At 39.0% G+C, this 10,401-nt stretch overlaps 1 pseudogene across 1 annotated transcript; it reads right to left on the minus strand.

Moving 5' to 3' along the window:
* Nucleotides 1–571: 571 nt before the first annotated feature.
* Nucleotides 572–6,451, minus strand: LOC103473741 (leucine-rich repeat-containing protein 3 pseudogene; annotated as a pseudogene). The gene is made up of 2 exons (XR_014090153.1): nucleotides 6,024–6,451; nucleotides 572–4,174 (listed from the first exon to the last, which is right to left on the minus strand). The product of XR_014090153.1 is annotated as a leucine-rich repeat-containing protein 3 pseudogene (transcript).
* Between the last annotated feature and the right edge of the window lie 3,950 nt (nucleotides 6,452–10,401).

The raw sequence follows: 10,401 nt of genomic DNA on the forward strand, positions 1-10,401 counted from the left end.
TTATGATGTCGACTGCAGCCTTCGGGACTTTTAAGTAATGCAGGCTTTAATTATTGTCGTGGGACAGCTCAAGGTTTACTCTAGAAACCACTAGGTCAGAAATGTATTGATATTATACAACATGTGAGCCTCTGGTCAGGTGACCAGTGAGATGCCATAAATGGATAAATCATGTAATTAAAGAATTGTATTAATGGATACTGTCATGAGATACTAAGTCTACCATCCTTGTAATGCCCTTCTCAATGACTCATTAGATTTATGGACTTACACTGTTGGTGGAAGAGAGCTATTTTAAGACTGTGGGACAGATACTAATATTCATCCACATCTGTACTCCTGAAGATGTATGGCTTCCATATCTGGCCCATTGAAATCTGGAGGAATACATATCTGGAAGAATCTAGTGTTGCTGCAGATAAGGATCAAGATAGAAGGCAAAAATGTAAAGCTATGAAGCATTCATCGAATAAAAATTTAGAATATTTGTAACTTGGACTTTTCTGATTTCTTAATTGCGTCATCTGGAGGCAAAAAACAATTTTGAGTGTGATGAGTTTCATTACGTTTCTATATCAAGATATTATTGCATTCTGAATTTGTCCTTGTAACAGTTTCCTGATCTCATTACGTGGAAATAAAAAGATCTTGAGTGTTTTTTTTAGAATATATACTTATTTTACTATCTTGAGATAAGAAGTCCCCTGAGTGTGATTTATTCTGAAAACGGCTTTATTATCCTAAAGTAACATGATCTCAAGCTCACATCCTGGTAACAGCTGCAGTTTCTTTGACCATGTGATTGCGCAATTTGACATTTTGAAAATCACTTTACTTAATGGAACTCTTGTATTTGATAAAAAAGCTTTGGTGCTAGGATGAGATGGTTATTTTGGCCGTGTCGCAATTGGTTTATTTTGCAAAATTGCACTTTTTTCGCATCACACAAGTCACGTGATCAACATGTCATGTGTTCTGGGATAAATTAAAACAGTTGCCACTGGATGACGCAAACTAAGACAGACACAACAGGAAGTAGTTAGAGGATGTTTTTAATGAAGTACAGGGTGAGCCTTCGTCCATCCAGATCACACCTGACGTTGACACAAAGTATCAACTCCTGCATTTGCGACTTTACGGCTCCACCGGGCTCCGTGTCGGCTTTGTGGCGAATAATGTCTCACCCTACATTACATGTTACTCACTTTGCCACCTATTAGAAGAGAAGTCATAAAAATGCTTCTTTAATTTATCGTAGAAGACCTTTTTTTATGCAAATATTTTGATAACACAGGGTGCAGGTCTGACTGATTTGTGCTGTGTGAGATTCTTTCTGAATTTGTCTCATTCATTTGAAATCGAGGCTAAAACGATTCATCCAATGAATCATGATGAATCATATATTGTAGTAAACAAATTTAGTAATCTATTCATCGTAAACTGGAGTACAGACTGCAAAAAGTACATTTCCTGCATAAATAATACACTCAGACCAGTAATTGAGCCATTTTGTAAGTTAAAAATCACCCTCTTTAAATATGTTCTACCTAGAAATCCTCAAGTAGTTTTAGCTTCACCTGGTTGAAATTCTGTAAAAAAAATGTTTTTTGTTTTTTTTTACATTTCTGAAAACTGTCACAGTGTAATATGAGACAGATAATCTGTGAAAAGGCTGATCTCCTTCACCTCCATCCAGCATTATCACCACCGCTCCCGACCAAAATCAACCAATCAGAGCCAGGGAGAGGGTCTTAACACTGTCAGTTATCCTTGTGTATGTGCTGCTAAGTGTGGAAATGGTGGAGAAACAACTTATTGTCAAGCCAAGTATTTGCACGGAACCCGACAACTATATTATGTCAACTATATAAAGAAGATTGAGTAAATATGTAGTCAGAATTATTAGTAAAGTTTGTTGATGGGCTCAAAAGGCATATGTCCATGTACCTCCCGTTAATATCTGATATTAACGGGAGGTACATGGACATATTTGTACAATTTATTCATAATTTTGACCCTGTGTGAAATAGTAAAAGACTACAAATTTCAACTCGTGAACCAGATTATAATCTTCTACCAAAGAAACAATAATCAAGTCTTAGTAAGAGTATTTTATCTTTTTTTTTATTTCTAAAAGTGACTAAAGTTTCTCCCGTCTAAAGCGAAATATTAGGCATTCGACTGTAACATGTACTTCAACTTCAATTGACATGTCATTCAGTTTACAAACTCTTATACTTAATATACTCTCAATATTTATCCGTGGGTGAAGACAGAATACAGTGAGTTCATTCCCTGGTTTGCCAAACAGCTAATTCTGTATTTTCCCTCCCATTTGTATTTAAAGTTCAGGATGATAACCGTTATGTCTTCATTATTTCCAGATTTCTTCTATAAGATATTTTAATATCAACGACACCTGAGCAGCTACAAAAAACTGTTTTGAAATCATGTCTTCATTTAATAATAATAATAAAAAAGTTCTCCAAACCAACTAAATCCTTTGTTAAAAAACCAGCTGCGCTCTACATCAAATATCTCTTTTTGCTACCTTTTGTTGGCAACTATTTCGATCCATTTGTCTTTTAATTCAGCCACATTGGAGAACTTGTGGATAATAACTTTCACTACAGCTCACTGGACACTCAGAAATGGCTTACTGACCCTTTCTAGGGTGATGGATGTGAATGACTTTGTTTCTAATTTGTTCTCATATTTCTCTATCTTGGGGTCATTTGTTGCTTTATGTGGACTTTTAGGCTACTTCATGAACACTACTTTTTGCTTTTATTCATATTGTCTTTCTAATATTAAAATTTGAAATGCGCAACAAATAAGCAAAAAAGGTAAAAATCTGCCTTTTCACAGCCCTGTACATAATAGAGATGCACATATCCCAAATTAATATTTGTATTGGTTCTGATATAAATAGAAATTCTAGATCGGGTATCAGAGACAATGTACCTGATCAATAAAGGCAGATCTGCTCAGTCTAATTCTTGTCTTTGTGCGACTTCAGGCTTTATTATTAATTTTACGTTGGCTGTTTACTGCTAATTGCACTCACAGAAAAAAATAAAGTTGTTTTGTTTTACATGTTTGGCCAACCTTGTGAAGTATTAGTGCAGTGGATTGATGTATCCCAAGTACATGACTCTACAGAAATGCATTTTTATGTGCTCTCCCTATGATTTACTCCGACTCTAAAACACACTGCTGGCCGTGTCGTAGTCCTTGCTGATATGGGACGTACTGGGCAAGGACTTTAGGTACTCCATGTGCCTCCTGGCATCCTCCTGGTTGTGTTTGATATAATACACAATGTAAGCTGTTACCATGAAGAACCAGCAGAACATTGCTACGAACATGGCCACATCTGTTGTTTTGTGGTGGAAATTGCAAAAGTTGATGCCCGAGTCCAAGACCTGGATCACCGGCTGTCCCACGTACTCCTCCTGGACAGATGTGTGGCAGCTGACCTCGTTGACCGTCTCTGGATCCAGCCTCAGTTCCCTCAAAACCTCCTGGAGGGAGCACTCGCAGTGCCAAGGGTTGTTGGAGAGACGGATTCGGGCATGCAGCTTGGCGAAAGTTCCCCTCGGGAGACCGCTGAGCTGGTTGTTTGAAAGATCCAAGGTCCGCAGGCTGTCCAAAACTCCCAGGAAGGAGTCGTCGTCCACGCTTTCGAGCAAGTTGTGCGATAAATCCAGCTCCCTGAGGCGATGCAGGTCTGCGAAGGCCTCCTTCGGGATGTGCCTGATGCGGTTTGATGACAGCAAGAGAACAACGGTGTCCCTCGGCAGGTTGGCCGGGATGTTCTCCAGATTGCGCGAGGTGCATTGTACCACCATGCCACTCCTGTCTGAGCAGTGGCAGATCTTAGGGCAACCCTTCGCTGCAACAAAACAAAGTAGCAGCAAAGTTCCTGCAAAGAAATAAGAACCTTGGGAAGGATGTTGTATGGAGCTTCTGCGCCTTTGAGAAACCCCCATGAGCTGTAGAGTCAAAGATCCAAAAAGTCCTTTCAAGATTCACCTGGACATTCCTTCTTTGCATACTCTCTAAATGAGAAATAAACTAGCAACGATTGCCCCTAGGAAGAGAGTGGGAATCGCTTTGACAGGTTGAGCCATGGTTGTGACTTCAGAGTTGGTCTCCACCAACCAGAAGAAACCTGAAAATGAAAGACACAAAGGGTGACAATGAATTTGTTAATCATTTTCCATGTCGAGCAAAAGAATTCTCACCATATTGTCTTTCTCCAATGGGTGAGAGAGGCCAGTAAAGTTCGGCATTATCATAATAATACCATGCTCTTTGGAAATTACATCCCATTAAATAAGGCGTGGGCTCATCAATATGCAGCTGATGAACTTTGAAAACAGTGATTTGTGTTGGAGTACAAAGCTGTGGGTAAACTGTGAGATTAACCGGGACGTTTGCGACCAACGAAGGTCAGGGAGTGAATAAAATCACTACAAGACACGCGCCTCGTTTGCGAGTGTGGAGAACAGATGTGACTGAGATGATGGATGTCAAACGAAATGATTTCACGGCAGGAATGATAAGAATATGAATGAGGTAAATGATTGATAACCAGTCAAAACACCCAGGGCTTCACAAAAGTATTCACATCCCTTCAACCAGTTGCTGTTTGCGGAATGGTTTATATGGGCGACTGCCCAGGGCAGCAATAGAAAGGGGAGAGGGTGAAAATATCTGTGTGTTGCTCTTTGAACAGATTTTCTGTACCTTTTATGTTTAATTTTGTGCTCCCTGCTGGCCACTGAGAATACAGAGACATTTTAAAGAATGTTGCCTTGATTCATCCATGCATGTTAGAGAAATCCTTTAATCTCCCGTGGCAACCGTTCAGCTGTACAAAACACTAGGACGGACCTAGCTCGGGCTTCAAGGACGAAGTTTCCACACTACAGAGCACCTTTCCCTCACAACTCAACTACTCAGATCCTTCAGACTAGCCAGCGGCAATTAGCAAACACCTGGTGAAACCGCACAGCTGTTGAGTATATTACACGAGCTACGTCTCAGTGAAACGCTGGTAAAACGTTAAACAGTTTTTAAAGGAGCAATGTTGCGATGACTTCCTTAAGGTGGTGTTTCAGAAAGAGCAGGAGTTTCTTAAAGAGACAGAGCTCCAATTTCAAGATGTTAAATTATAAAGTCAAATTTATTTTAAGTCATATTTGATATATGTGCAGTATTATGTGGCCGGAAAATGCATAATACTTCCCCCTTAATACTGTAGTAGAAAGAAAATTCTACATATTTTAACTTTTTACCACAAATAAAAATGTCAAGCCTGGAATGCTTTTTTTTATTCGGCACATTTACTCTCATACCCATGAATAAAATCAAGTGCAACTAACTGTTAAAAAAATACTCTAACTAGTAAACAGATTTATGAGATAATGTGGAGGAAGGTGCTCTGGTCACCGTGGAGACATCATCATCATCACAGTCAAACATGCTTGTGGCAGCATCTTAACCTGGAGATGCTGTTCTTCAGCAGAGACAAGTAAGCTGGTAAGAGTTGATAGAATGATGGATAAACACTAAAATAAAATAAATAAAGGCTACAAAAGTCAAGAGCAGCCAGCAGGACAACAACCATAAACATTCATGGAGAGTTGGATAAAAGAAAAATACTTGAAAGGATGTGAGTATTTTTGCAAACCACTTCTAAATGCGTCAAAGATAATTTAATAAAATGTGTTTTTATGTGTAAAAGTTTAAAAATGAAGCAAGACAAAAAGTTTTTTTTAAAGAAAATTTTACCTTTTCAGAATAAAAAAAGCTTGGTCTTCACTTTTGTAGTTAAAATATGAACATGATTATTTGTTTCAGAGTAATGTTAGTTTTTAAATAAGACACCATTGTAAAACATAAAAAAATGCTGCTAAAGTAGATTAAAAAGACTAATATAAGTGAGGCTGATTGGGTTAAATCCAGAATATAAATGTGCTGAAAACGTAGCAGCTGTAAAGTGATCAGGAGCCTACCTGGCAGCTCCGGATCCGCGTGCGTTCCCCAGCGGATGGTCAGCCTCCTCTCTGGGCTTGGCGCCGGTCGCTGTCCTCAGGAGCTGCAGCCTCTCCGGGAGGCAGCATCCAGCTGTTTGACCTCCTGTCGGGCGGCAGCTTTGCAGCAGCGGTGCGTCTCTGGGTGGGTACATAATAGAAGCGTGTGTGTGTAGGTGGGTGTGTGTGTGTTGTCGCGCAGATGGGTCTCAACTCTGCCTTCCTGCAAGTTGAAACCCTGCAGCTGTGAGGCTTTTGACTTTGACAGGAAAACGTTTCTGACAGCATCCTCATGTCAGGATGAACATTTAAGCTGCGGTATCAAACTTTTATAATTACATTTTTTATACATATTTATTTAAACTAATACCATGTCTTGACAATATGAAACGAGACAGATAATCTGTGAAAAGATCAATCTCCTCTGCCTCCCTGAGCTGATATTGCTGTCCGGAGAAATGCACCGCTCCTGACCAAAAACAACCAATCAGAGACGGGGAGGGGCTTAGCGCTGTCAATCATGCTTGACTCAACTTTAAAAATCTCAGATTCAAATTATCTTTATTGTCATTAAACTTTGCATTAGAGATGCACTGAAGAAGAAAATTACTATGCGTAATAGCTCACAAACAGTATGTGTGATTTATTAAAAAACAGTCACAAACGGTTTGAAGCTCCAAACTGTGAATATATGTGGAGAGAGGATGGATTTTAAAGTGTTTGTGAAGATCCACAAATCATTCCAGAAACTATTTATTATTTTTGATATTAAAAAGAAAGTCAGGAAAAGTGGTCAGTTTTTCCTCAAGCGGGATAAATACAGAGATAACTAACCTAGTCTATTAGCCACTTTGTGAAAGTCTTATCGTATCCTCAATGAATTTACTCGTTAATTTATCTAAATTACAACTTTAGAATTTATAAAGAAAGAAGGGATCGACAGACTTGGTAATATGTCATGTCTTATCAGCTACACTATCAGACTCAAAGTCAGCACCTGCTCGATCTGCTGAAAGACATCTTAACCTTTATCCTGGGGCTTCTCTGCCTGTTTTGCTGCGCTTGCACTTTTGATTCAATGCAACCTTTCCTCTCTCTTTGTAGGTTTATCTCATGCAAAAACAACAGAATAATAAGTACTTAGTGAGATTGGACGACAGAACGCGTCTCGGAGCGAAGTGGCTTTCCATAAACACCCCGTTAGAGTAAATCTATAGCTGTCCTGTTCTCCTCATGCTTCTGTCTACGACTGATTGTTCTTCCTCTCACTCTTCACAAACTTTGATTACAACCTTCGATGTTTATGAATACTGCTCTACCAAACACCTTCAAAGAAATACCTGCATATTGAAAGCAGCAGCGCTTCCCAAAGCATTAGCATGATTAAGCCTTGTCAGTTCTCTGAAAGACATTGCTTGCATTGAGCAATGAGACTGGAACTTGTTGGTGTTCCAGTGGCTGGACACCAGCTGTTTCTTTTTGCCACTGGTTGCCTCGGTTTGATCATTGATCAGTTTAACTCCTCCTGTCAGACTCCTGGCTAACTTCCAGCATCTCATCTCAGATAAATTCATACGCCGCCACCCTGCCGGATCACAAGAATATGGAGCTGAGCCAGTCCAGTCCAGTGTTTTTCAGCAGAGTAATCTCTGTAATACTAGGTAATGTATGAGATGTGTTTGCGGTATGAGCAATGAATCATGGCAGATCACATTATTTCAACTGGACAAAGAGGCTGTCTTCGTTCTACCCTCTCTATTGACTTTCTGCAGTCACTTTGTGAAAGCAGCTCCCCTCCAACGAATGTTGACCTCTTTAGGGGTCTATTAAAGCACGGCTGCTGCAGAGCTCGACTGACATTGGCTTTTTTGCTCACTCTGCTTTGGCCCGAGAGGGAGGACGCCAAACGTTTCATCACTGTGACCCATTACCCTCCCCCAACATCCAAAATGACTTAGTGACTGAAGAAGCCACTGGATATACAGCACCTTAAAGTAGAATTTGCCACCATTGAATTTTTTAAATACAAGTTTTGCTATTGTGTCCTATGAAAAAACAGGAATTTTTAGACCAAACAATGATAACCAGTAATATACCTGGAAATAAAAAGTACTACTCAGCGAAAATGTAAGGCTGTGACATCAATACTCTAAACAAGACCAAAAGCAGCCGACTCTTTAAAACAAGATATACGATTTTGAAATTATTTAGCCAACATTTGCAAAAATATTTAATCAGAAACCATATCTCAGATGAACATCTATTTAAATAAGGTGCATTAGTTATCGATGTAAAAAAACAACAACAAAAAAAACAATACAACAAGAGTCAGCATTATTCTAAGCCAGCCTATGGCCCACCAGAAATTATTAGTAGAAGAAGAAGCAGCTTCTGTCAATCAAAGTGTGAATGTATTTGGCAATTACATAGATGCACGGCACCACTCAGGAAAGTAGCGCGGCTTGATATGTAGTCATATGAGACTAAAATTAAAAGTTTTCGTTTTAAATTCGTGTGTGTGTAAGCGAAACACCTGAAAAAAAAAGAGGACTCAACCTCATAGTGAAAAGTGGTGGTGGCAGAAAGATGCTGCAGGGATGTTTGGAGAGAATGGAATGTAGTGGGTGGTGCTTTCTACAGAAGGGTGAGGCATGCAGCTTTTTAACCGACATAAAAACAACTCTTATTTGGGATTTTAAGAAAAGATACCATCCCTATGGTTAAAAAATGGTGGTGGCAGCGTTATGCTGCGGGGATGTTTGTCTGCAAACAAGGAGAAACGTGTGTTGTGGATCGGTGCTATATAAATAAATTGAACTGAATAGATCTAAAGGGTGGGCAGGTAATGTATCGTTGATCATTTATCGTGATAAGTTTCCTAAAATAGAAGTAGCTTTTATCACTTTTATCGTTATCACAATACTACCACAAAATATCACGATACGGTGGACCCTCGCCTGTTTGCAGATTCATCCTTTCAGATTTGTCTTTCGGATGTAACTCCAAATTATTAGAAGGAAATTTACGTATTTACATTTTCTTTTTAGAGCACATTTAAAATATTTCAAAGACAAACATTCTGCAGTAATGAGTATCATTGCATATTAATGTACAGTTTTTAGAATGGGTCTCAATAATTTGCGAGTTTCAGCTACTCATGAGCTGTTGTGGTCCGTATTTGCGTGATTACTGGGAATCCTCTGCGTAATAAACAAACATTAACATTAATACTAAATGTTCCAAAGTTCACGAAGTGTCCATGCTTTTATGAAACAGAGTAAATTTCTCGCTCTGTTTACTTTAAAACCTTCAAAACAACTTTTAGAGCTTTGCTTTCTTTATTGCTTTGACATCAATCCTCTGCCTGACGAAGAAGGTTGTCACTAAGTAGCTTCTGGCACTGATGAGTGGAAGCGTGGAGCTGCTCCAACTCCTACTCAGAGCCAACACCAGGCCAACTTTCAAGGCAAATGTAGCAAAGCGTTTGCCTTTGGATGGCTGGAATAAACGCAGGTGATTCATACTAGTGTTGTTGAGAATCGGTTAGTAATGATACGCCGTAGTATCTGAGCTGAGTTAAAATAATGAATGTTTACTTTGTGAATTGAGGTTCTTGACGTTTCTGCCAAAAGGAGAGGATATAGTTGCACCGTTATCTCCTGCATTTACCAGATAACTGCTTTGATTTTCACTTAAATGTGCTTTACCTGTGGTTGTATGTTGGTTTAACATTCAAAAAGACAGAGAAAAAGGCAATACTTGAACGTACATGTGCGCGTCATCATTTATGACTTTATTTTCTGCTACACAGCCCACACCACTTGTCATTCTGATTAAACCGTCATTTTTGTTTCCATTGAACAAAAAACCCTTTCTGTGTCTTGATGAGAAAAATGTGGTTTTAGTTCACTTGGAAAGGGTTTTATTTCCTTATGCTTTAAAAAAATAAAATAAAAAATCCTAAATGTTTGTCTTGTTTGTGTTTGTACATAAAATCGTCTGAGTATTTTTGTGTTTTTCCATTAAAGTGTTTTGTATTTTCAGTTGCTGGGTTTGCGCAATAAACCTCAGCTACAATTCATTTATTTGTGTGAGATAAACGTAATTTCTGTGTAGTTTTTTTTCCATTAATTTTACTTTAGCTTTAGTTGATGCTCCTTCTCCTCAACAAAGGCTTACTGTTTGCTCAGTGTGAGTTATTTTGAAGATCATTTTCTTCTCTCCAGAAACTTTCCTAGAGTGCGCTAGATTCTTTTCCCCATGTCCTCACCCGCAGCGTTTTCAGTCTCCTTCACACCGTTTGCTCCCCTCTTGACATCAGTTTGCAGGGAAAATGAGAAACATTGGCCTCAATTTGCGA

The sequence above is a fragment of the Poecilia reticulata genome, chromosome 2, assembly GCF_904066995.2.
Source record: "Poecilia reticulata chromosome 2, P_reticulata-male-v2, whole genome shotgun sequence".
Classification (NCBI taxonomy): domain Eukaryota; kingdom Metazoa; phylum Chordata; class Actinopteri; order Cyprinodontiformes; family Poeciliidae; genus Poecilia; species Poecilia reticulata.